This window comes from Cetorhinus maximus, chromosome 27, assembly GCF_964194155.1.
Source record: "Cetorhinus maximus chromosome 27, sCetMax3.hap1.1, whole genome shotgun sequence".
NCBI classification, from domain to species: Eukaryota; Metazoa; Chordata; class Chondrichthyes; order Lamniformes; family Cetorhinidae; genus Cetorhinus; species Cetorhinus maximus.
The window spans coordinates 6,031,672-6,057,805 of NC_135905.1; positions in this window are offsets into that span (position 1 = coordinate 6,031,672).

Genomic DNA, 26,134 nt, shown 5'->3' on the forward strand with positions numbered 1-26,134 from the left:
TGACGTGGACTGGAGCAGTTGAAGAAGAGACTCACTTCACCTTCTCAAGAGCAACAAGGGATGGACAATAAGTTCTGACCTGGCCAGCGACACCCATATCAGGACGATGACTTTTTTAAAATTGCCAAATGCATGTCGAGGAATTTGAGAGGTTAGACTGGGTCACTGAGAAGCTGACTTTAGGAGGAATGATTTGAAGTCTTCAGGATCCAGCTTTCTGACAGTCACTGTGACTGCAATAGGATGAGATGGAAGAGAATGCAGCTGACCTCTATCTCCAATAATGTTGTTGACCAGCATCTATGCCAGTTTTTCTCTCTTATAGGCTGCCTTCCCAAAGAGTGATCGTAAAATGCTGACAGGCCGGAAGGAGGCCATTCGGCCCATTTAGTCTGTGCTAAAGAGTGGAATAAATGAGAATCACCTCCATTTGGCAGGAAATTCTGTCCAATACAAGAATCGGCAGCCAGACCATAATTGAGAGAAAGCCGGGAGCATGAACCTGGAAATGACATATCACATGAGGCTTTTAGTTGGGCAAAGGTGTAGAAGGATATGAGTGAGAATATGTGCACAGAGGGAGATTGGTTGTGTAGAAGGTCCCAAGCACTATTTTTAGCATTAATGGCGCTTTATTGAAGCACTTTTGACACAGTGAGAGCGGGATGATTGTAAACTGCAAAGATGCTCAGTGTGGTGCTCGCGCGGAAAGTGTGACTGCTCCTCTTACCTAGGCAGGCCGAGTGAGGTCATTGAGGCTGTGTTGGCATGCAGCGAAATTGGCAGTGACTGTCTATGAACCGTCTCTTACCCTTCAGGCTGTCCTGTTTATGAAGGACACCATTCTGAAGTTCCAAATCATGTGAAGGCACATCCACAGTCTGAGCTGTGAATATGGTAGCATTGGAATTTCTCCAATCTTCCTTTAAGAATCTGCTGGGTATGTTCAGATCTGATAGGCTTTCCCTGTAAACTGTTGCAGACCTTTAAAGCCTCCAATACCATGCGATTTTTCACCCCTACACTTGTAAGTTCTCAATGAGCGGTGGCAGTGACACCATGAACTTGCATATATTCTGCAGGTGTAGCTAATCTCAGTGACTCCAGTCAAGGTGGGTCCAATCCCCATTCCATAGTTAGGACTCCTGCTCCTCTGATTTTACACCTGGAGCATTTTTCCAAATGGTTATGACGTCATGTTCAGAGTAATTTGAAAGCCCTTCTGTATCAGCTGTGAGTCCAGTGTAGCACCCTTGTCTAATGAGTCAGGAGATTGTGAGTTCAAGACTGAAACCATCTACAAGGCACAAGTCAGGAGTATGTTGGAATACTCCCCTCTTGCCTGGATGAGTGCAGCTCCCACAACACTCAGGAAGCTTGACACCATCCAGGACAAAGCAGCCCCGCTTGATTGGCACCCCATCCACCACCAACATTCACTCTCTCCACCGCCGATGCACAGTAGCAGCAGTGTGTACCATCGACAAGATACACTGCAAGGCTTCTTAGACAGCGCCTTCCAAACCCATGACTATTACCAGCTAAAAGGACAAGGGCAGCAGATACGTGGGAACACCACCACCTGGAAGTTCCCCTCCAAGCCTCACCATCCTGAATTGGAAATATATCGCCGTTCCTTCACTGTTGCTGGATCAAAATCCTGGAACTCCCTCCCTAACAGTGCTGTGGGTGTACCTACACCACATGGGCTGCAGTGGTTCAAGAAGGCAGCTCACCACCGCCCTTCTCAAGGGCAACTAGGGATGGGCAATAAATGTTGGCCTGGCTAGTGATGCCCACATCCTATGAAGGAATGCAGTACTGAGGGAGTAACGCACTGTCAGAGGTGCTGTCGTTTGGATGAGATATTAAACTCAGGGCTTGTTTGACTCCTCAGGTGGACATAAAAGATCCCAAGCACTATTGAGAATAGGAGCTGGGAAGTTAACCCTGCTGTCTTGGCCAATATTTATCCCTGTCCCAATATCACTAATGTATCTGGTTATTATTTCATTGCTGTTTGTGGGAGCTTGCTGTGTGCAAATTGGCTGCTGTGTTGTCTACACTCTTACAGGGACTGCACCTCAAACATACTCCACTGACTGTTAAACACTCTGGCGCTCCCCGAGGTAAAATGCAAGCCCCTCTTTCTCAATTTGAACACTCCAATCGTCTCTACCTTGAGCTTTCTCCTCAGAGTAAACAATCACAGCTCTCCAGCCTTTGAAGGGCGCAATATATATGCAAGTTCCTTCCTTTCCTTTAACAGCGTCTGAAGTGAGGTAGAAAACAATTTGTTTCCCACAATGTGGTCTCTTACTCACTGGGGAGACTAAATGCAGACCGGGTGACTGCTTTGCGCAATACCTTCACTCAGTCTGCGACCTTCCTGTCATTTCAATTCACCATCTCGCTCTCACATTCACATTTCTGTCCTCAGCCTGCTACAATGATCCAGGGAAGCCCAACGCATGCCGGAGGAACAGCACCTTATCTTCTCATTAGGCACTTTGCAGCCTCCCAGAATCAGCATGGAGTTCAACAACTTCAGGCTATGAACTATATCCTCCATTCTGATGTGTGTTCCCACCCCCTCCCCCCCGCCCCCACCAACTGCCAGTCAGTATCTTATTCCCATTCTTTTGCCTTCAGACAGTGCTGACCTCCTTCTCTACTATTAACACATTCTGCTATTTTGCTTTCAGACAGTGCTGACCGTTATTCTGCTGTCAGCACCTTTTCTGGACCAAAGCTTTTGTCTTTATACTATCAATACCACTCCCTTTGCCTTGTGTCCTCTCCTATCCCTGTCCTTCTATTTCGCTCCACCTGCCACGGCCCCCGCACCCCCCGGCCCTTTTTCAACAGCATAAAACCCATCACATTTCTACCTCTCTCCGGTTCCAAATTATAGTCATATTGGAGTCAACCCATTAAACTTTGGCCGGGATTTTCCAGCCCCGGAGTGATGGGACCCACCGCGGGAGATTTGGCAGCCCAGCCAAAATTCCGTTGACTTTCGGTGGGACCGGACGATCCTGGCGGTGGGCGGAGCTGGAACATCCTGCCCCTCTGTCTCTCTCTCTCTCTCTACACAGGCACATCCAGGCCTGCTGGTGGCAATTTTCCAGCCCCCCCCTCTCCAACCATCCACAGCGAGCCACTTAAAATCTCCATTCACATCGGCGGGAAGATCCCGCTGGTGTCAGGGGCCGGAAAGTTCCGGCCGCGGAGTTTTTCCAGCGTTTTCTGTTTTTATTTCATATTTCCAGCACCCACCGTGTTTTGCTCTGAATTTGCTTCCCAGCTTGTTTTCACACTTTCTAGGAGGAGATCAACCAAAATTTCACTGCGCACAGGAAAACCTGCTGTCTGTGTGGCAACAGAAATGATCATTTCACCATAAGTTAACTGACATAACACAGGTACCTACTAGTGTACAATGTTTCATTAACAGCCAAGAATCATGTGCCTAATCATGCATCATGGCGATTATCGTAATGTCGTTGATTAGTCAGTGCTGCAACCTAACAGATACCTGGGAGTGAGTAACAGTGAGCAATCTGATCAATAGCTCGGAATAAATTAGAGTCTGCAATTTAATCAATACCTGGGAATGAGCCGCAGAAAATTAACTTGACCAGCTACATAAATGCTCGCGACTGCAAGAGGGCTCAGGGGCCAGGGGCCAGATTTTCAGTGCCAAGGTGGGTGGCTCAAGTTGGAAAATTTCCCCACTCCCCAGACCTGCCTCAGTTTAAAGTTAGACCCAATTTTCGCTCCGGGGAGGTAGGGGGCAGGATTGAGTCAGGCCCGTCGACTCCGGAGGTAGATTCTAGGTGTCCACTCGGCGAGTTGGTTAGAAGGCCCACCTCAGTTCTCTGGGAATTTGCCTAATTTGTTCTAGGAGCTGCTAGGCTGTCTTGCCTTCACCCTTCACACGCCGTCACTCCACAGGACACCTCCGTGCCAACTCATGCCCCTCACCCACTCCTCTTGCCTCCTCACACCCCCATGACACCTTCATGCCAACACATACACCCCCCCACAACCCACCCACCCACCCCCATGCACCATCATACCTCCCCATGTCACCTCCACAGTCACTCACCCATTCAATCAATCATGGGCTGACCATGTGGAGGAAAATAAAACTTCTAACAATCTAATATAGCTCTCACTCATACACACTAGATAGTGACAAAACCTCCCATTCATAAATCTCATTCAAAGTTTTTATATCTCCTGAAGTGGTTAATCTCTTATAAAAACATACAAATTTCTACTCAGACCCCACATCAAAGATAGCTAATCCTTTAATAGCCTCTTTAAATTATCAATCACACTGTGAACACAGAATGCCCTGCTGAGACAATTGTAGCTTTTGAAACTCAGTAAAGCATTCGTAATGACATAAAATAGCCCTTGGGAAATGTCAACTAAGACCTATATTAAAACTGCGTGAAAAGATGGTAATGTTTTTTCTAACCTACACCATATGGCTTGTCAATCAAAGCAGTCCAGCAAGAGGGCTCCTTGTAACTCTCACTGACAGTTTCAGCCTGTTTTATTTCATATTTACAGGGTGGGATAATTTTAAAACAACCTCAGAATATGACCCTTAGACCATATCTATCCTTCAAGTGTGTGTTATGTCTATTCCATCAATTTGTGACTCAGTGTGGATTTCAGTCCTTGGACCAGCCAAAATGAGGCCTGTTTGAGCTCAGCGCTAAGTTCGAATGGCCCTGCTGAGACCACAGTATAGATCCTTGCAGGACACCACTAGTCACATTCTCCCATTGGAATACTTGCCTATCATCCCTACTCCCTGTCCCCTTCATCTCAACCAATTTCCTAACCAGGTCAATAATTTTCCTTCAATTCCATAAACCTCTGCTTTTAACCAACAGTCACTTTAAGGGAGACTTTATCAAATCCCTTCTGAAAGTCCACATTAATAGCACCCAGAGACATTCGCCTGTTCACTACTTTAGTCACCTCTTCAAAAGGTTCAATTTCACCAGGCATGACCTGCCCTGTACAAATCCAAGCTGGGTCTCTCCGGTCAGCTGAAAATTTTCAAGATATTCAGCCACTCTATCCTTTATAACAATTTCCGATAACTTTGTTAAGCTAACTGGTGTAAAAATTCCGTAGCTTCCTTCTCTCGCCTTTCTTTAACAGTGGAGTGAGGTGCACAATCTTCCAATCTGAAGGAAAGGTTCCCAAATTCAGGGAACTTTGGAAGGTTATATTTATGGCATCTGCAATGATCTCACCTCCTTCCTTTAAAACTGTGGGATGGAAACCGCCTGGTCCAGGAGATTTGTTGCTCTGAGATGCCGTTATTTTCGACGTTGCTGCTGTCGTGCTTATTGTAAATTTTGTTGTCACCCTGCTCCCAATCCTATATTCGTTTCCTTGGCATATCAAGAATGTTGATCCCTTCCTCTACAGTAAATAATGCGGCAAACCAATTATTCGGTACATTTGCCATTTCCTTATTTTCATTGACAATGTTACTGTTCCCAGTTTGCAAATGGCTCACTTTGCGTCAGACCAACCTCTTTTTCTCAGTAGATTTGTAAACTTTTCTTTTTATGTTGGTGTTGATATCCCCTTGCCAATTTCTTTTCATACTCCCATTCATCGCTTTTACTGTTTTATCACCCTTTGCCACTCTGTATCTGTCCCATTTGCTGAGATCTGTGCTTTTCCTGCAATTTGTGTGTGCTTTTTATTTTAGTTTACACTGCCTCCTTTCTCTTCTCTTGGACATGGCTGTTCTTTTCCACAAGGAGAACATTTTTCCCTTCGGGGATAAGCCGCCTCTGTATCATGTTAATTTTCTTTTTTTGAACATCTCCCACTGATCTTCTGACATTTTACTCATTTAACTGATTTATCCAGTTGACTGTGGACAGTCTCTGCCTCATCTCAAAAGGCAAACTTACCTAACTGCAGAGTCTCAGGGCGGAATCGGCCCAGATTTGCACCAAGTGTTGGTAGCGGGCTAGTAAAACGACGTATTACCCTCCAGCCGCAATGGCGGCTTTTCACGCCGCACTGTCCGCATTAATTATGCATTCCTGGGAAACACGCCATTCCCAGGGCAGGCGGGCTCTCATTCACCCACCACACCATCGCCTCGCTGTTTCATCACACCGGGCGCCTCATTTAAAGTGCAGCCGCGTGCACACCTCTCAGTGCTTCCAGCCCAGGACTGCCGCATGGAAGACAGGATGGTCCTGAAAGGCAAAAAGACTGCAGCCCCCCCACTTCACGAGTGCCTTTTAGATGCCATGCAAGCCCACCATGATGTCCTCTACCCCCGCTCTGGCTGCAGGAGGGGCAGCGGCATCACCAATCCAGCATGGGTGGCGGTGGCAGTGGTGGTCAGCGCCAACGCCCTGCAAAAGTGGACAGGCACCCAGTGCCACAGCAGGGTGAATGGTCTCATCCATTCCGCCAGGGTAACTCACTCTTCCCATCACTCTCAACTCACATACTCACAAACCCATCACACATCCACCGGGACCTCACACCTCAAGGGACAACACCACTAACTCTCACACACACCCTCACATCCCCATCAGGCTCATCCCCTCTGGAGCTCACATCCTCATCCTCGTCCATGTCTCCGCTCACCACACAAACATTCCACTCAGTGCCATGTGTCCTGCTCACACTCTCTCCATCTGTTTCCATACAGGAGAAGCTGGGTCATAACAGCAGCGAGAGGTCCCAGACCGGGGGGTGGAGTGACCCACATTATTCCCCTCACTCACTTTGAGGAGTGTGCCCTCGCACTGACTGGTGAGGACGTGGACCGTGCCTGTGGTGACGGTGAGGTCAGTGGCGAACACCCTCGTGAGGATCCCTCCACATCATCCCTCTCTCAATGTAACTGTGAGTGCTCTCTCTCTCTCTCCTGTTTTTGACTCTGCTGCCATGCACTAATTATCTCTACTTTGGTTCACAGGGAGCTCTGCCAAGTGACCAACACCCTCAGCCAGCCAGTCCCTCAGCTCCATCCAGGTCCTCACCTCCAGCCAAGAGGACACCTCCTCCATTGAAGAGCTGGAAATAAGCAGCCTGGAAGACCCGTCACAGCGCTTACCCACACCCTGCACCAGCGCAGAGACACACACCTCAGTGGGACCTAGATCTAGAGCAGGCTCGGGTTCACAATCTGGTTGTCACCGCACGGACACGTGTCCACAGCAGGAGGAGGGAGGTTCAGCCCAGCTCCCTGGCACTCGGAGGGCTGCTGGGGAAGAGGCATCAGTGAGGACTGAGTCAGATGACAAACCTTTGGATTCGGCCTTCCCACTCATCCTGGAGAGTCAGCAGGAGGTGGGGGAACATCACACAGAGCTGTTAGAAGCCCTCAACAGAGTGGCATGCGAGTTGGAGGAGTGCGTCTGCCTGCTCTCTGATGAAGTGGTGCCGATGTGTATGTGTGTGGAGGTCTCCATGGAGAGGATGGTGGACATCATGGAGACCCTGGTCCAGCAGAATGCGGAGATGTGCACAGACCTGCACTCCATCACGGGAGCCATAGGTGAGTTCCTGCAGTGACAACGTGAGAGAGAATCGGGTCACCTCAAATCCCCTCCAGGTGCTCCTTCCCCTCAATGAGTCAGGCCGGGGCCCTCGGGCACCTGGAGGGAGGAGGAGCAGCAGCTGGATACCCCTGGGTCACCCACTGGGGAATCTCAGAGGCTTCCTTTCCCTCCGAGTCCCCTTTGCCTGTGACCCCCTCAACCTCGTCCTCTGTCACTGCAGAGGGAGCAGCTGGCCAATGAGTGATTCTGGAGGGAGAGGTGTGTGTGTGTCAGGGCCTTTCAGAGCCTCGTGCAGTCACTCTCCACGCACGCAGATCCTTCCCGTATCACACTCATCTCACTGTCCTGAGCATTTTGAATGCTGCCTGCTGGGGTTCACTTTCAGTTATTCATCTGAGCCTGACCTGCATCTCCGCCCACCCACTGACCTCACTCCCATGCAGCACCTGATCTCACCCTCAATGACCGTCATTTCACTTTCGATTTAGACAGCATGGCCTGGGTTCCCTTTACCATCAGCTCCCCTGTCTTTTCCCCTCCCTCAGTCACCCATTTCCTTTCCCCCATCACAGTTGACCCCCTGGCATCACCTTCCACCTCCCCTCTGTGACCTACCAGCCACAACCCTTTCACTTCGGGGATATCCAGGTGAATGTGCACATTCCCTTCCTTCCCCAAAATCTCACCCCCATCCACATTCACCTCCCCGACCTCCTCCTTCCCACCCCCAGGCTCCCTATCTGCCTCCGAGTCCCCACCAACCACCCTCACCATCCCTTCTATCGCTACCATCGAACCCTCACCCTCCCACCCTACCGCCTCACTCTGCCCTTGGCTGTTCCCGCCATTCCCTCATAACACGACCACCCTCAGTTCACTCCCCAGGAGGCAGTCATGGAATCAGAGCCCTCCCTTGCACGTTCACCTGGACAACCCACCCTCTGGGCCACTTCCCCCTGTGGAACCCCTTCCCCACTTGGAGCCCCTCCCTCCCCCGGACACCCCCCTGCCTTGGTCCTCCATGACCCCTGGACTCCACCCCCACTTAGTCTTTCCCCTTTCCTGACTCCTTCAGACACCCTAGCTTCTCCCTCCACCCTTAGTCCTTCCTCCTTCCTGACTCTTTCCTCCACCCTTACTTCTGCCTCCAGCCTTACTCCCTCCCTTCTCCACATTCCTTCCTCCCCCCCCAGACTCTCTCCCCTCTCCGCACTCCTTCTTCCCTCCGAACTTCATCCTTACACCTTCATTCCCCCCTGACAACCTCACCTCACCCTGACACCTCTTCCTCTCCTAGCCAATCCTCGACCTCCCTCTCCCACCACCACACCGCCCCCCGGTACCTCTTCCTCTCCCAAACACAGCTGCACCTGGCTTGCCACCCCCTCGACCATCATCCGTTGTGAGCAGGCCCTCAACCGTGACTTACCACCTTCCGCTGACGTGCCAGTGTTGGTGGGGGTGAGGGCGGCGATGATTCCGGTGGGCTGGGCTTATAATGAAATGCAGGTGTATTACAATGAGGTTCCCGACGTCCGATGGCGGGAAACGTGACCCGCCATCGACGTGCTGAGCGGACGATCGCAAACTGATTTCGCAACGTTGTGAAACCAACTTTTGGCCTTCTCGCCACTCACGCCACCAAACATGCCTGACGCCAGCGGGCACAGACAATTCCAAACTTAGTCACTTAGTCACAGGTTTCACCTTTCAAACACTACATCGAACTTTATCTTATTAAGATCACTATTAGATAAATGATCGCCATTTTAGTTCAATATTATACCATACAGGGCAAAAGAGGTCTTGGTCACCACATCGTCTACCACTTAAACATTCACACCCTCTATTACCAGCACAGTGCTGCTATGTGTACCATCCATGCACTGGAGCAGCCCAACAAGCAGGGTGATCAGCCATCCCTTATTTTATGTGATTGTCCTGTATTTGAGGCCACTATCCCGCAGCCCGAGCTGCAAACACGCGGGATCCTATTTTACCCATAACTTGGAGCTCTATGTCACGTGCGTACGCAGTGCCTGCCCTCCTCCTGCTTGTGCCCTCTCAAAGCTCTGGAACCCCCCCCACCCGCCCCCACCACAGTCCTTCACTGTCTCAGCTTTGGCATTTCCCACGCCACCAGCCCCCTTGTCTCACAGATCCACCCACCACCACCACCCACCATCTCACCAACCACCCCCCCACCCTCAACTCTATTGGGCTTCCATGTCAAACCGTCCCTCGATTTTCTCCACAACAGCTCATTACCTTGCCACCCAGGACTCTGTGTAGCACCTTCCAAAACTCTACCACTTAACTGACCGGGGACACCATGCCACGCTTCCCTCCAAATTCCCCTCAAAATCACATACCATCATGACACTCCATTCCTTCACTGTCACTGGGTCAAAATGCCGGGACTCCCTATTCAATGGAACTGTGGGAGCACCATGCCCAGACCTACTGCATCAGTTCAAGGAGGGTGACTCAACACCACCTTCTGATGGGTCACCAGTGTTGGGAAATACTGGCCTTGCCAATGTTGCCCGGGTCTCTAGCATCCAATAAAGGAGAAAAAATATTTACAGCCTGAATTCTGAGAGTGAGTTATCGAATCAATAATTGGGACTGAGTTACAGTCTGTCATCCAATCGGCAACTGGGAATGAGCTGCAGTCTGTTACCTAATCAGACATTGGTCGTGATTTATAATCTGCAACCTAAGATCTATAGGAAAGAGAATAAAAAGACTCTCGTGACCACAGGTCATTTGCAAAGCACTTCATAGGCTTAGTGATCATGGAAGGAGCAGAATGAAACCCGGGCTTAATGGATTAAATTACAAGAGCTGGTTCCATAGACTTGGCTTGTGTTCCATTGAGTATAAGAGCAGTTTTGAAGTGTAGTCACTGTTGTAATGTCAGGAACCTGGTAACCAATTTGCACATCACAAGCTCCTACAAACAGCAACATGATAACACTCTGATAATATGCTTCAGAGACATTGATTAAGGAATTAATATTGGCTGGGAGAATGGGGAAAAGTCCCTTGTCTCCCTTCAAAATAACGCAATGGGACCTTTTATGCCCATCTAAGAGAGAAAACAGGACCTTGGTATAATATCTCGGAAAGCCAGCACCACTGAAAGCCTCCCTCAGTGCTGCACCAGAATATTGATTTTGAGCGATTTGAACCCACAACTGTATAACTTATAGAGGCAAAAGTGCTCCCCACTGAGTCATAGCTCACAGAGTTGTGTCTGATCGAGCCTGTGAGTATCTAATTAATAGTCCCAGATTAGTTGCAGGATGTACGGGGTAACCTGTATGGGGTGGGAGTTGCAGGGTGTAATCTAATAATTACATGGCAGCGAATTTCAGTCTGTAACCTGATCAATCCCTGAATGTGAGTTATAGGCTGTACTATATCCGACACACAGGAGTCTATCAGTATCCAGGAGTTCTTACAGGTGATATCCAAGTGATAGTCTAACTGTGGTTTCTGAGAATTGTAATTTGAGGTTAGATTACAGCCAGAAATCACTTTTTAGCACATGTTGTGTTTCCTGATAACTGGGCTTTCTATCATTTCAAACAACATTGAACAGCTTCATGCATACTCCCTGCTTTCTGCTGTCACCATGTTCAGTGTACTCAGCGATGCTCCTGGCTTCTGGTATGCATGACCTATCTTCTGTAGACAGACTGCTTTAAACTGGATTATTAACACTAGAGATAAGACATGCTACAGAGTAGGTCTGTCTCTCTTGAGTATAGTGTGTTCTCGAGAGAGAGAGTCTAGTACATGACTGCTGATGCCACTGTTACATGACCATCTATGTCACTCATTAGCATATCTGTTCTGTTAACCCATTACACTACATTCTCTCCATCTAGTTTTAATTTCAATATTATGCCCATTTCTTCTCGATTCATCCAGCAGGATAAATAAATGCATCTTATTTGTCCACTAAATGTATCTTCACTGACAAATAATTTTATAAGTTAAGCATCTCAAATAGATCACCCTTAATCTTCTATACTCAATGGAACACAAGCCAAGTCTATATAACCGGCCCTCAATTTAATCCATTAAACCCAGGTATCATCCTGGTGAATCTATAATGGAGTCCTCCCAAGACCAGTACATCCTTCCTGGAGCCTAGGACTGAATGTAACGTTTCTGATGGGGTCTGACCAAGGCTCACTCCCTGCCTTTATATTTCACCCACCTTGTGATAATGGCCAACCTTGGATTAGACTTTTCTGCTCTAACGAATTAACTCGTGTGCTTGGGCTCTTCCTCTGTAAACCCCAGTTTCTCACCGTTTAGAAACATGTCCAATTTATTTTTCTTGGGTCCGAAGCAAATGATTTCACACTTGCCCATATTGAACTCCATTTGTCATAGGTTTGCACGCTCTGTTGACACCGGTTGGGGCACACCAAACACTCATCAGTAAGGAAGGGGCAATCAGCGGAGACGTCATGGGCTGAATGGCCTCTTTCTGCACTGAAACTTTCCTTTTCTATGGTTTCTGTCATCTGCTTGTGGCTGTCACCCACTTTCTACTGGAGAATTCAATATGATGTTGATATTCAGATTAAGGGGTCATTTTTCTCACCCAGTGAAGGAAAAAAAGAGGGAATTTGCACTTAAGTTGACAAAAAAGATGTACTGACTTTGGTGCAGTGAGTTCATCTACTGAGTTTTTGCTTTATAAAACGCCTGTGAAGCACCCTGTGCTGTTTTACGAAGATAACGGCGCTATGTCAATGCATGTTGTTGCTGAGTAGCAGAGTGACCCAGAGTGGCAGGTTCCATAACCAGGAGTGGGGATGATTGTGCTGAGTTTGGGATGGTGGTGTGCAGGGAGCGAGTGCCCCAATTGTACACTGTTTCTCTGTCTTAGGGGGAGGAGAAAATGAATAGTTCGAGGTGTCTGCTGATAATCACCACTCAGCAACCCCTAGCAGGACAGCACGTGAGTCAGCGCCAGAGCTGCTCAGGCTGATCAGTGGCTAGGCCTCCGATCCTGCATGACTCCGACACCAAGAATGGCCCCTTGTGTAACTGCTTAGTGAGGGCTTCAGAGGTCAAGTGCTGGTAAAATAGCTGATAAATCAAGCCGATTACCTCCGTTCCTTGAATCCTACCTTACACGAGTTCTATCCACGTGGCCTTTGATCAAGCTGCAGGTTGTGTTGGACGAGAGCAGGAACAAGCATTACTGGATGCTGCTGAAACCTCATTTCAATTGCACCGACATGATCAGTGACAAGGATCAGAGTAAATGGCAGCTGAGAAAATATACACTGGGCCCAAATGAGAGGCCTGGGAGCAAGTGAAGGATTAACCAGATTAACAGTCATGGTGAATAAGCAGAAGTATTTTGATACACAAATTCCATGGTGATATAAATAATTAACTCGAAACCTTTGCATATCATTTTCATCCGCTGCAACGAAGCCAATATGTTCTCAAGCCTGTTCCATAAAGAAAACAAGGCTCTTTACAAAACGCTGCCTTGGGCAATCTGATCCCACAGAGAGCCTACAGCTGAGGGCTTGCTCTGTGGAAGCCCTTTCCATAAGAAGAGGGCTGCCCAGAGAGGGGAACACACAGGAGCAGGAACCTTTACACTGGCATTCATTCTTCAGAGGGGGCAAGTGTCCAAACATAGAGCCCACTGCTGGTGACCACCCCTGGCCACTTTTATTGCCTCTGGTTCAAGGTGGTTGTGGGATGTTGGCATTTCGCCTCCACTTACCGTCATCGCTAGGCTTCCCCGATTCACACATTGGGCCATAACATCCGAGCTCCCCAGTGTCGGATTGGGTGGGGGTACCCCAAAAATGCGCTGGGGAATCCCTCTCGGAAGTTCCCAGGTAAGGGTTTCCACGGCAATTGCCCAGAAGCACGAACTTCCTCTGGGCAGTTGCCCTGCTCCGGGCAATTGGTTTAACCTGTAAACTTCGGGTTACACTCAGAGAAAGTTAGAAAAATTAAAACCTCTTCTAACTTCTGGATAACTATTGTAAAGGCCCAGACTGACCCCCCACCATGGGACTCCCCCTGCAACCCCAGCACCCCCCAGGACACCTCCCTCCCCCCCGACTGACCAACACCCCTACGGTATTCCCCACCGCGCACACCAACCCCCCCAACTCACCCCACCCACACAGAACTCCTCCCCCTACCCCAAAAGGTGCAACTCTCACTCCCACACCTGCCCAAGGCCCGATTCTCCCCGCCAACCCCGGTGACCTTACTTGATCCCCACCCTCTGCCCCGACTCCCCTGACCTGAACCGACCACCCCGACCCGATCCGGCCCGCACACCACAGCCTACCCGACCCACCCACCCCAGCAGGCCTGTCCCAACCCCCTCCCCCACAGGTCCAACCTGGTCCAACATCTCCCCCACCCCCTGCCTGAGGTCCGACCCACCCCCCCACATCTCCCCCTGCACCCCCAACGAGGTCCAACCACCCCACCAAGGTCTGAAACCCCCCCATGCCCCCCCCCTCGAGGTCTAACAAGGCCCCACACCACTCACCCTACCGAAGTCTGACCTACCCTCCCCCACCTCGAGACCTGACCCCCCACTGCCTAACCTCCGACGCCCCTCCCAGGCTCACAATCGCCCCGCCCTTCCCCCAGGCCGACGATTCTCCCCCACCCACCAAATCCTATCCACTTACCTTCGACACTTACCCCCTCCCGGGCCTGCCAAGGACCTTTAAATTTCAATGGGCCTTTAAACTAACATGGTTTACAATATCTCGCGCCTTGAGAAAGGTGGGGGGAGGAGGGTGCGCGTGGTCTTTCACTCTGATAGAGCTGGACTTCACCACTGCGCTGTCTGGATCTCGCTGGGCCTGAGTCGGAAGGTCGGGCGAGACAGGATCGGAAGAAAAATCACATTCCGATGCCGATCGCCACTCCGAGGAAGTTCCGGCCCATGGCTGGGGCTGGGGCTGGGGCTGGGGCCCATTGTGCAGCACATTCCTACCCACTCACACGCTGTGGGAGGCTGCAGTCGGCGATACTTGTCAGTATAAAGGCTTCGCACTTTTGTGGCTGGTACAATAGTATCTGTTTAGCTTCATATGATGGAGTGTCACATCCACCACCGCCAGCCATGGCTCAGTGGGTAGCGCTAGTGCCTCTGGGTTATGGGTTGAGGGCCTACCTGAAGGACTTGAGCACAAGGCTGCCAGTTCCAGTACTGAGGGAGTGCTGTATTGTGCTGTCCTTTGAATAAGACATTAAACCGAGGCCCTGTCCATGTTCTCAGTTGGACATCAGAGATCCTAGGGCATTATTCTGAAGAAAAACAAGGGCAATCTCCCCATTTTCTGACCAACATTTAGTCTCAACCTATATTGCTGAAAGTGTCCCTTCCCCCCACCCCCACCCCCACTAGGGCTATCTGTACCTTGCTCGTCCTGCTTTCTACCCTTAATGTCACCTATTAGCACATTCCTTAGATAATATCACCACCGTCAACACCTCTACGTCCTTTTGTCTGTGACATCTTTTGGTTATCTTCACCTATCACTGGCCCTCTATCCAGCTCTACCTGTCCCACCCCACTCAACCAGCTTATATTCCACCTCATTTCTATTTTTCCTTAGTTCTGATGAAGAGTCACATGGACTCGAAACGTTAACTGTGTTCCTCTCCGCAGATGCTGTCAGACCTGCTGAGTTTCTCCAGCTATTTTTGTTTTTGTTGCTAAAAGAGTTACCGAGACCACCAAGCATTGTGGGAACTTAAAACAAAAACAGAAATACCTGGAAAAACTCAGCAGGTCTGGCAGCATCGGCGGAGAAGAACAAAGTTGATGTTTCGAGTCCTCATGACCCTTCACTTGTTGTGCACCAAATGGCTGCTGCATTTCCTTCACTGCGTCAGTGACTACCCTTCCAAAATACCTCCCATGGTTATAAAGCACATTCAGATGCCCTGAGGTCATGGGAGGTGCTATATAAATTCAATTTTTCTTTGCTGTGGCTGCGATAAACACAATGGCTGGAATTTTCCAGCCCCTCACAGGGGCGGGGTCTCCTTGGTCCCACCGATGTGGACGGAGATTTCAATGACTCGCTGGCCCCACTGAGGGAGAGCCCACCATGGGGAGGGGGTGAAATCCAATGTGTCAGGAGAGTTGTAATCACAAGTTATTTGGACTGCACCCTAAAGTTATCTCTTCAGAAACAGGAGAATAATGGACGCAGGTGATGATGAAGATGTTTAAGGGCACAACAGGCTGGTGTCCTGTTGTTCAGTTTATCTGGGCGCTGTCTGGTGTAGCACCAGCTCATACATGTTCAAAAGCTGAAGGTTCAAGTCCTGCTCCCTTGTGGAGGGAGCTGATCTCAGCCAGGGTGCCACTGGTGTGTTACATAATCATGATATGAGAAGGCGCTGAACTCATCGAGAGATTCCAAGGGAAACATGCAGAGGTGAAGTTGAGGGATCGGAGGGTGCGCACAAACCTCCAAACAACCCATCCAACCAACCCTTCAAGCACCACTTGCCCTGCATATGGCAGAGTCTGCAGATCGCACATTGGACTTCTCAGCCATTTTAGAACCCATCGAACCAGAGCGGAAGCAAGTCATCCATCAGTGCCCAGGGACTGCCTAAGAAGAAGGCTACCTTAGTCCTAATCATTCTTTCAGTCAACTCAGTTATAAATGTCTCTGTGGTGTACATTGGGCAAGGACAGAGCCCAGTAGTGATGCACACCAGAGTAAAATTGCCTGTCACATGAAGAATAAGGAATAAGGAATCTTAAAATGGATTGGGCTGAAGGCCTGGATGACGTCTACTCAGAGGGTCCTCAAAGGGATGGGTCAGGTGCTGTGTGAGCCCCTTTCGATGTCTTTAGCTGCTCACTGGAGACTGGAAAGAGGCTAGTGTAGTTCCAATCTGTGAAAAAAAGGGGGGAAGGCAGAGCCAAATAAATATAGGCTTGATTGCTTGGCTTCAATATTACGTAAGATACTCCAAGGGTATCATTATGAATACCCTCTGTGACCACTTAGGCAGGGAAAGGGAATCCTCCTGGATTCCAGAAAAGAAAGTCATGTCTCATGATTTAAATTGAATTTTTTGAAGGAGTCACTGGGTTCCTGGATGGATGTAACCCAGTAGACTTTGTTTATCTGGCCTTTAAAAAGGTACCTCTCAAGAGGCTTGTCTACAAGGTTCAATCTTGTAAAATTAGTGCGATCTGGTGTTTTTAAAATGTACTGGAGGAAGAGCGTATATTATATAGAGGTTCACCCAAAACACTGGCAGTGACTGTCAGGGATTGAGCTTAGATTTGAGTTTGTTCCATCGCTGAATCCCCCATTATCAACATCCTGGGGGTTACCATTGACCAGAAACTGAACTGGACTAGCCATATAAATACTGCGGGAAAAGAGCAGGTCAGAGGCTGGGAATCGTGCGATGAGTAACTCACCTCCTGACTCCCCAGAGCCTGTCCACCATCTACAAGGCACAAGTCAGGAGTGTGATGGAATACTCTCCACTTGCCTTGTAGCTCCCACAACACTCAGGAAGCTTGACACCATCCAGGACAAAGCAGCCCGCTTGATTGGCACCCCATCCACAAACATTCACTCCCTCCACCACCAACAAACAGTGACAGCAGTGTGTACCATCTACAAGATGCACTGCAGGGATTCACCAAGGCTGCTTAGACAGCACCTTCCAAACCCATGACTATTACCAGCTAGAAGTACAAGGGCAGCAGATACATGGGAACATCACCACCTAGACGTTCCCCTCCAAGCCAGTCACCGTCCTGACTTGGAAATATATCGCCGTTCCTTCACTGTCACTGGGTCAAAATCCTGGGACTCCCTCCCTAACAGCACTGTGGGTGTACCTACACCACATGGACTGCAGCGTTTCAAGAAGGCAGCTCACCACCACCTTCTCAAGGGCAATTAGAGGCGGGCAGTAAATGCTGGCCTAGCCAGTGATGCCCATATCACATGAATGAATTTTTTAAAAGTGTCTCCATTAATTGGGGGGATATTTGGGAGACATGTACTTAACACTGAGTTCAGTCACAAAACTGAAGCTGTAAGATAAACTTTAAACCAGGGAAATCAGGATCATGAGTCCCAAGTCCGGACTGAATACTGCAGCATGGACAAGATGTTTATCAAGAACACAGTGGCTCAGATCTCCTGGTAAATGTGAGTGCAAAGTAACAAACACCATCAGAATAATAGGAACTTCTGGTGTTTTATATTCATGGTTTATAACCTACTTCTGAAACCAATGTTCAGATGCAAATCACCTCATCATACTTACACATGACTCAGAATTTCCCAAACAAGGAAAGTTTCTCTGCCTTTATAATATCAGATTAGGATCCAACATTATTAAATCAATACACGCGGGAACCCATTGTGAGGATAGACTGATTATCGGCCACATTTTCACTGTGTAGTTAAGCAGGAGACTGGGTGGTGATTACGGGCAGGGAAATGTACTTTGGAAAGAACAGACCCATGTGCGCCTGGTGGGTGTGGAGTTAGCTGATCTCAGCTGGCCTTAGAGCCTCCAGAACAAATCATACAGCAGAAACTGCCCGAGATCACACCTCGGTGATATCATCCTAAAACACGTTAGCTTTTACAATGTCACTGACAACATCCAGCTCTACCTCACCACCACCTCTCTCGACTCCTCCACTGCTGCTAAATTATCAGATTGCTTATCCAGCCACCAGCACTGGATGAGCAGGAACTTCCTCCAATGAAATATTGGGGAGATTGAAGCCATTGTTTACAGCCGCTGCTCCAGACTCTGCTCCCTCACTCTCGACCCCATCCCTCTCCCTGGTAAATGTCGGAGACTCAATCAGATTGTTTGTAACTTTGGTTGAACTTTGGATGAGTTCCAAGCTCATTCCCAAGCCATCGCTAAGGCTGCCTGTTCCCACCCCCATAATATCGCTTGGCTTTGCCCCCCCTTCAGCTCATCCGCTGCTGAAGCCCTCATTCGTGTCTTTGTTACCCCCAGATTTGGCTATTTCTACACACTCCTGGCTGCTCTATCACATTATACCCCCCCCGTAACTTTGATGCCATCCAAAACCCTGTTGCCCTTGTCCTTACCCGCATCAAGCCCCATTCCCTATCACCCCTGAACTCACTGACTTACATTCACACCCAGTCAAGGAGCACCTTGATTTTAAAACTCTCATCCTTATGTTCAAATCCATCCAGGGCCTTGCCCCCTGCTTATTTCTGTAACCTCCTCCAGCCCCTGAACCCTCGGAGATATCTGCGCTTATCTAATTCTCACCTCTTGAACATCCCCGATTTTAATCTCTGCACCATTGGTGGCCGTGCTTTCATGTGCCTGGGCCCCAACTCAGGAATTCGCTCCTTAAATCCCCCTGCCTCTCGCCACTTTCCTCCTTTAAGACGCTCCTTAAAACCCACCTCTTTGACTAGGCCTTTGATCATCCCACCTAATATCTCCTTCCATGGCTCGGTGTCAAATTTTTATGTATAATGAGCCGGTTGGAGCACCTTGGGTGTTTTATTAAGTTATAGGCGCCATATAAAGGTAAATGATTGTTGCTGAGATTTCCTGCTCTCCATCCCCTGGATTGCTGCTAGAATGTGTGGGCTTGGGGATATTGAATAAATCCCTAGCCAGGATAGGCTGCGATGCATCACCTAGTTGAATAGCCCAGCAATGTGCAGTTTATAATTGACGAAATGACAACTTGGGAAAAGTAACAGATAGTAAGCAGCACTTGTAAAACTTACCCCGACACAAAGCAACAACAAAAATTTGCATTGATGCGGCGCCTTTAATTTACAAACCGGGGAACCGGGTCGAACTCGTGGAGCCTAACGCCACCCCACCTCCCCCTCTCCATTCCTCTCTCCGCCTGTAAGGATCTTTTCCAAAGTTGGCTTGTGAGAGGGTGGAAAGAGAGGAGCAGAGGTGGATGGGCTTAGGAAGTAGTTCCAGACTCTTGGATTAACAGGCAGATCAAGTCCCGTCCCCAGTGGTGACGCAGGGGGAGGAGGATATACAGAGGAAGGCCCCCCTCGGTGGACTGAAGGGTAAGGGAAGGGATGGGGAGCGCGAGAGATGGGGGGGTGTAGCGCGGCCCTGCAGGGCAAAACGGATGGGGTCGATCTTTGTGAGACAGTTGATAACCGGGTGATAGTGAATCGGACCGTCTCCCACCAGGTTTATTTTTCTTAATCCAATGGGAATAAAAATTGGCGGAGGGATGAGGCAGGTTTCTGACTCCCCGCCACCCATTTTCTATCGTCACGCGATGTCAAAGTACCCTCCAGCGAATTTAACTTGAATGTAATGGGGATGGGGGGCAGGTGGGGTGGGGAGGTGGGGAGGTGGGGAAGGGGCTGGGGGCAGTGTGGGTCCAGTCAGGGGACCAGTGTGAGTGCAGAGGCTTCCACTTGCAGGAGCCGGCAAGGAGAAGAGCTGGAGAAAGAGCAAAAATAATATGGTGTAGAAAATCTACTTAACCTGATAACATCTACATTTTCTAGCTTGAAGTATTTAATTGAGTGAGGTTCTCAGGCACAGGGTGTACCTGCCTGGGCTGCAGTTGTTTGGCAGCTGACTGACTCTGTTAGGCTCCACTGAGCTTTTGGAGCCATTAATGTGAACGTTTCTCAGATGGTGCAGAGATATTGGCCACTTCTGAAACAAAACAAAAAATACACTTCAATTCCTTTTTATTCCTTCTCCTCCTTTTCCCACTCAACCGATGCCAGATCTCAGATCACTGCCCAAGCAAATATGTGGGTAAGTTAAATAAATCCCAGGCTACTGTGCGTGCCCCTGAAATCTTTCATCGCGCTAATGTGCTCTCACCTCCTTCGATCGCTTCTTTAACTACCGGCACTATCAGGGTCCCCAAATTTCCAAGTGTCTCAGAGGGGCACAGACATAACTTCTCTCAAGAGCCCTCCTCAAGCACATAGGAAAAAAAAATAACTTGCATTTATATAGCATCTTTCACAACCTCATCCCAAAGCGCTTTGGAACCAATGAAGGAAACAAGGAAATAAAACAGCTAATATACGCGCAGCAAGTGCCAACAAACAGGATTGGGGTAAGCGACCAGGTCCTTTGTTTCTAGATGTTGGTCGAGGGATGAGTGTGGACTGGGACTCCAAGAGGACTCGCATGCTCTTCTTTAACATAGTGAACTTGGTGCGTCAAAGTGAAAGTGGGGAGACAGAGCCTCAGTTTAATGCCTCCTCAAAAAGACACCATCTCCAACATTGCATCCCTCTCTCAGTGACAGCCTAGATCTTGTTGTCAGGTCTCTGGAGCGGGACTTGAAACCACAATCTTCTAGACTCAGCAGGCAAGAGCTCTGCCAACTGAACCCAGGCTAACACTGCAGATGGTGTGTGTTACAGTTTGCTCAGGAAGTCCGCGTTGCTGTGGCAACATGCACTTTTACGGGTATGTTGTAGCCATGGATTGTGATGGTAGAGGCTCCAACGTTCTTCCCATCATGTGGCTGATCAGGAATCGCTCCCTCTCTTACCGCCCGCCATTGGCGTGTATTGGAAGGATTTGCAGGTTGATAATAAGGTTTGGCTGCATTATGAATGCACCTTCCTTGGTCACCAAGTCCTGGGGTGGGGCTCAAACCCAAAGCTTCTGGCTCAGAGGTAGAGAATTGCGCCACAAGACCTCCATTATCTATAGATATTGAACGTAAAGTTGCCATAAATTTGCATGTGCACCAATATCCCTGAAATTGGGACAATGTTGGTATTGGTCTGGGTATAATCTTTATCTGGGAAAATTCGGAGTTAAATGTCAAAAGCTTATCCCATCGGAAGACCTGAGCATGTACTCCACATTGACACTTCAGCTCAGTATTACCTCACTGTCGTTTGGATGTTAAACTGAGGTCCAGCTCAGGTAGCACAATCCAAATAAGAGTTTTCCAGGTGTCCTGGCCAATAGCTATTCATCAACTGATATCACTAAAATGGGATAGCTGGTTATTCATTCATTTTTCTGTTTCTGGGACCTTGCCATGCACAGGTTGTGTGCCAGACCTGCCTGTATAACTGCAATGATTACATGTCAAAAGTAGCTGTGAAGCCACTTTGGGATATCTTCAGGACATGATTTTTGTTCCTTATTCTTTCATGGGATGTGGGTGTCGCTGGCAAGGTCAGCATTTGTTGCCCATCCCTAATTGCCCTTGAACTGAGTAGCTTGCTAGGCCATTTCAGGGGCAGTTAAGGGTCAACCACATTGCTGTGGATCTGGAGCCACATGTAGGCCAGACCAGGTAAGGATGGCAGATTTCCCTCTCTAAAGGACATTAGTGGGTTTTTAATGACAAAAAATGATAATTTCATGGTTTTCATTACTGAGACTAAGCCTTATATTCCAGACATATGAATTAATTGAATTTAAATTCCACCAGCTGCTGTGGTGGATTCAAATTCATGTCCCCAGTGCATTTGCCTGGATTTCTGGATTACTAGCCCAGTGACATTACCACTACACCACCGTCTTCCACCCAAATGTTGTATGTATGATGGGCCCTCTTTCCCTCTTGGTTAACTCTTAAATAGGAACATTTCTCTCCCAATATCTTGTACAGTTGGCGAGGTGAATTCCACATGGCTTGACCACTGACCCTAAGACCCTCATGAGTGTGGATCAGAGATATCACATGATCGCAAAATTCTCCAAGCAAGGCTCACATTAGCTCACTGCAAGGCTAACGTGACCCGGTGCAAACACGATGGGCCAAGCGCCCTCCTCCTGAGTCGTAAACTTTCTATGATAAGGCATCGTATGTGAGGAACACTATAGCAAGAAGGAAAGAGCTTGCATTTATATAGAGCCTTTCACAACCTTGGGACATCCCAAAGTGCTGAACCAGCAATTAAGGATGCTCACTCATTGAAATGTAGCAAACATGAGGGCTGATTTGTGCACAGCAAGATCCCACAAATAGCCAATAACAACCAAGGCTGTTTGTTTATTTTTACCTGATGTTGGTTGAGGTATAAATATTGGGCATGATGCCAAGAAGGCCTCCCATGGGATCTTTCACACCCGCCTGAGAAGGTTGATGGGCCTCCAGTCTAATGTCCCAACCGACATTATACCCTCTCCCACGATGTGGTGTGAACACCATTATACCCTCTCTCAGGCATGGAGCTTGTACCCATAACCTTTTAACCGAGAGTGTTGCCACTGAGCCACAGTTGACACTGAGGGGGGGCAAAGGGGATGGGACCACAGCATTTCAGAGGAGGTAATAAGGCCACAAACTCCCCTCAGTGTGCAGGAAGGTAGCATCGCCCCACCACCACTGGTAACAGTCCTCACTGAGATGATAACAGCCCCTTTAAGAGTGCACCATGATGTGTGTATTTAGTCTGTCTGCTTGTACCATTTGTAAACAGAACCCTAGAGTGACATGTAAAGAATTTGTGCAGTATCTCTCTTTAGTGTTGGTCCCAGCAGGGAACTCTCCTTAAACCATTTAATTTGCATCACCAAGACTGGTACATCAAGCTACGTCCTTTCCAGCTCCATTCTGCTTGTAGTTAATTATAAGTGGAGGAAATCAGCTCATTATCATTGACTGCTCTTAAGTATTACCCGACAAGTGAGTTTTTGGCATAACCTAGAGACAGTGCCTGTTTATGTGGGCATAATTAAATGGCTTTTCTCGGATATCTTTAATGACATTGGACAAGTAATGTAATTAAGGGAACAAGTAAAAAGATGCTGACTAAAAGCCTATTAATACAGAGCTTTTAAAATTCAGATTTAATTTGAATTAAGAATTGATTTAAATTTACCTGCTGCACATAAATGACTCGATCCAGCAGGGAGGGAGGGTGAAAAGAAAGCTTTCTGCATTGGTGGTTTTAGGCTGTTCATCAGGCACTGTCACTTCACGGGGTTCTATACTGCTATTAATTTTCCTGCATTCAGTGCTAACATTTTGATTTTGAGACTAATATGCAATAATGGATCGCTATGAGTGAGTTACAAGACAGTTAACACAATCTAGGGTGCCGCTGCTGGCATCGTCCACAATCACTTTTCTTGCCTCCAGCCCCCAATCTCCATCCCTCCATTGCAATCTGTCAATGTCTCTCCATCTCGACTGGTAGATATTACAGCACAGACGGAGGCCAATCAGCCCATCGTGCTAGCTCTTCAGCCAAAGCTATCGTCTCACATCCCATTCCCCTGTTCCACGCTTATTTCCCCCTCTAAATGATGTTATGGTCTCCAATTCAACAAACACCCTGAGTAAAGCGCTTCATGTTCCAGTAACTATCTGCGTGGGAAATATCTTTTAACTCTCCCCAGCCTCTGCGGAAGTGATAATTCTCTATTATTTATGGACAGGGTTCCTCAGAATTCTTCCCTTCTGTTCCTCCAAACTTCCAAGTACATTGCCCCCTCTGCATCTTCAATGGATGAAGATTCATTGCCAATCTCCAACCCACTCTTCCCCATGTCCTTACTGTTATTTGTTCTCAGGACACATGTGATGTCCGTAAGGCCGCATTGGTTGTCCACTCTGAGGAGGAGGTGGTAAGCTTTCCCCCCCCTTCATCTACTGCATTTCTTCTGGGTATGATTCCCCCCAACAGTGGTGGGAGGCAGGGAATTCCAAGATTTTGACCCAACACCAAAGGAACACCAACATATCAGGATGGTTTGTGAGTTGAAGGGGGTTTTGGGATGACAGTACTCACACACTCTTGCCCATCTTGATGGTAGAGAGTAAGTGCTACTGAAGCAGGTGTAACTTGATCATTACTTTAGATTTTTCCCTTTCACTCGTTCAGTCTCAGTGCCGTGTTCATTACGCAGCTGTGGAATTCACATTGTAATACCGAAAAGTGATATTTGCCGATGGGCTATTCCAGGGTTTGGTTGGAACCCATGACTGGATCTTGACAATTCAAGCATTCTACCTCCGTGTCTACGTCTCCAGTCCCTACTCCTGTGGCGATGGATGTCCTGCACTGGAAGTGAAGCTTTCACAGGTTATCACTATTCTTATACACACAGTAATATAATCCTCCAGTATGGTCGTGTCAACACCATTATACCCTCTCTCACTAATATAGTGTGAACACCATTATACCCTCTCTCACTAATATAGTGTGAACACCATTATACCCTCGCTCACTAATATAGTGTGAACACCATTATACCCTCTCTCACTAATATAGTGTGAACACCATTATACTCTCTCTCACACTAATATAGTGTAAACACCATTATACCCTCTCTCACTAATATAGTGTGAACACCATTATACCCTCTCTCACTAATATAGTGTAAACACCATTATACCCTCTCTCACTAATATAGTGTAAACACCATTATACCCTCTCTCACTAATATAGTGTAAACACCATTATACCCTCTCTCACTAATATAGTGTGAACACCATTATACCCTCTCTCACTAATATAGTGTGAACACCATTATACCCTCTCTCACTAATATAGTGTAAACACCATTATACCCTCTCTCACTAATATAGTGTGAACACCATTATACCCTCTCTCACTAATATAGTGTGAACACCATTATACCCTCTCTCACTAATATAGTGTAAACACCATTATACCCTCTCTCACTAATATAGTGTGAACACCATTATACCCTCTCTCACTAATATAGTGTGAACACCATTATACCCTCTCTCACTAATATAGTGTAAACACCATTATACCCTCTCTCACTAATATAGTGTAAACACCATTATACCCTCTCTCACTAATATAGTGTAAACACCATTATACCCTCTCTCACTAATATAGTGTAAACACCATTATACCCTCGCTCACTAATATAGTGTAAACACCATTATAACCTCTCTCACTAATATAGTGTGAACACCATTATACCCTCTCTCACTAATATAGTGTGAACACCATTATACCCTCGCTCACTAATATAGTGTGAACACCATTATACCCTCTCTCACACTAATATAGTGTAAACACCATTATACCCTCTCTCACTAATATAGTGTGAACACCATTATACCCTCTCTCACTAATATAGTGTGAACACCATTATACTCTCTCTCACACTAATATAGTGTAAACACCATTATACCCTCTCTCACTAATATAGTGTGAACACCATTATACCCTCTCTCACTAATATAGTGTAAACACCATTATACCCTCTCTCACTAATATAGTGTGAACACCATTATACCCTCTCTCACTAATATAGTGTGAACACCATTATACCCTCTCTCACTAATATAGTGTGAACACCATTATACCCTCTCTCACTAATATAGTGTGAACACCATTATACCCTCTCTCACTAATATAGTGTAAACACCATTATACCCTCTCTCACTAATATAGTGTGAACACCATTATACCCTCTCTCACTAATATAGTGTGAACACCATTATACCCTCTCTCACTAATATAGTGTAAACACCATTATACCCTCTCTCACTAATATAGTGTAAACACCATTATACCCTC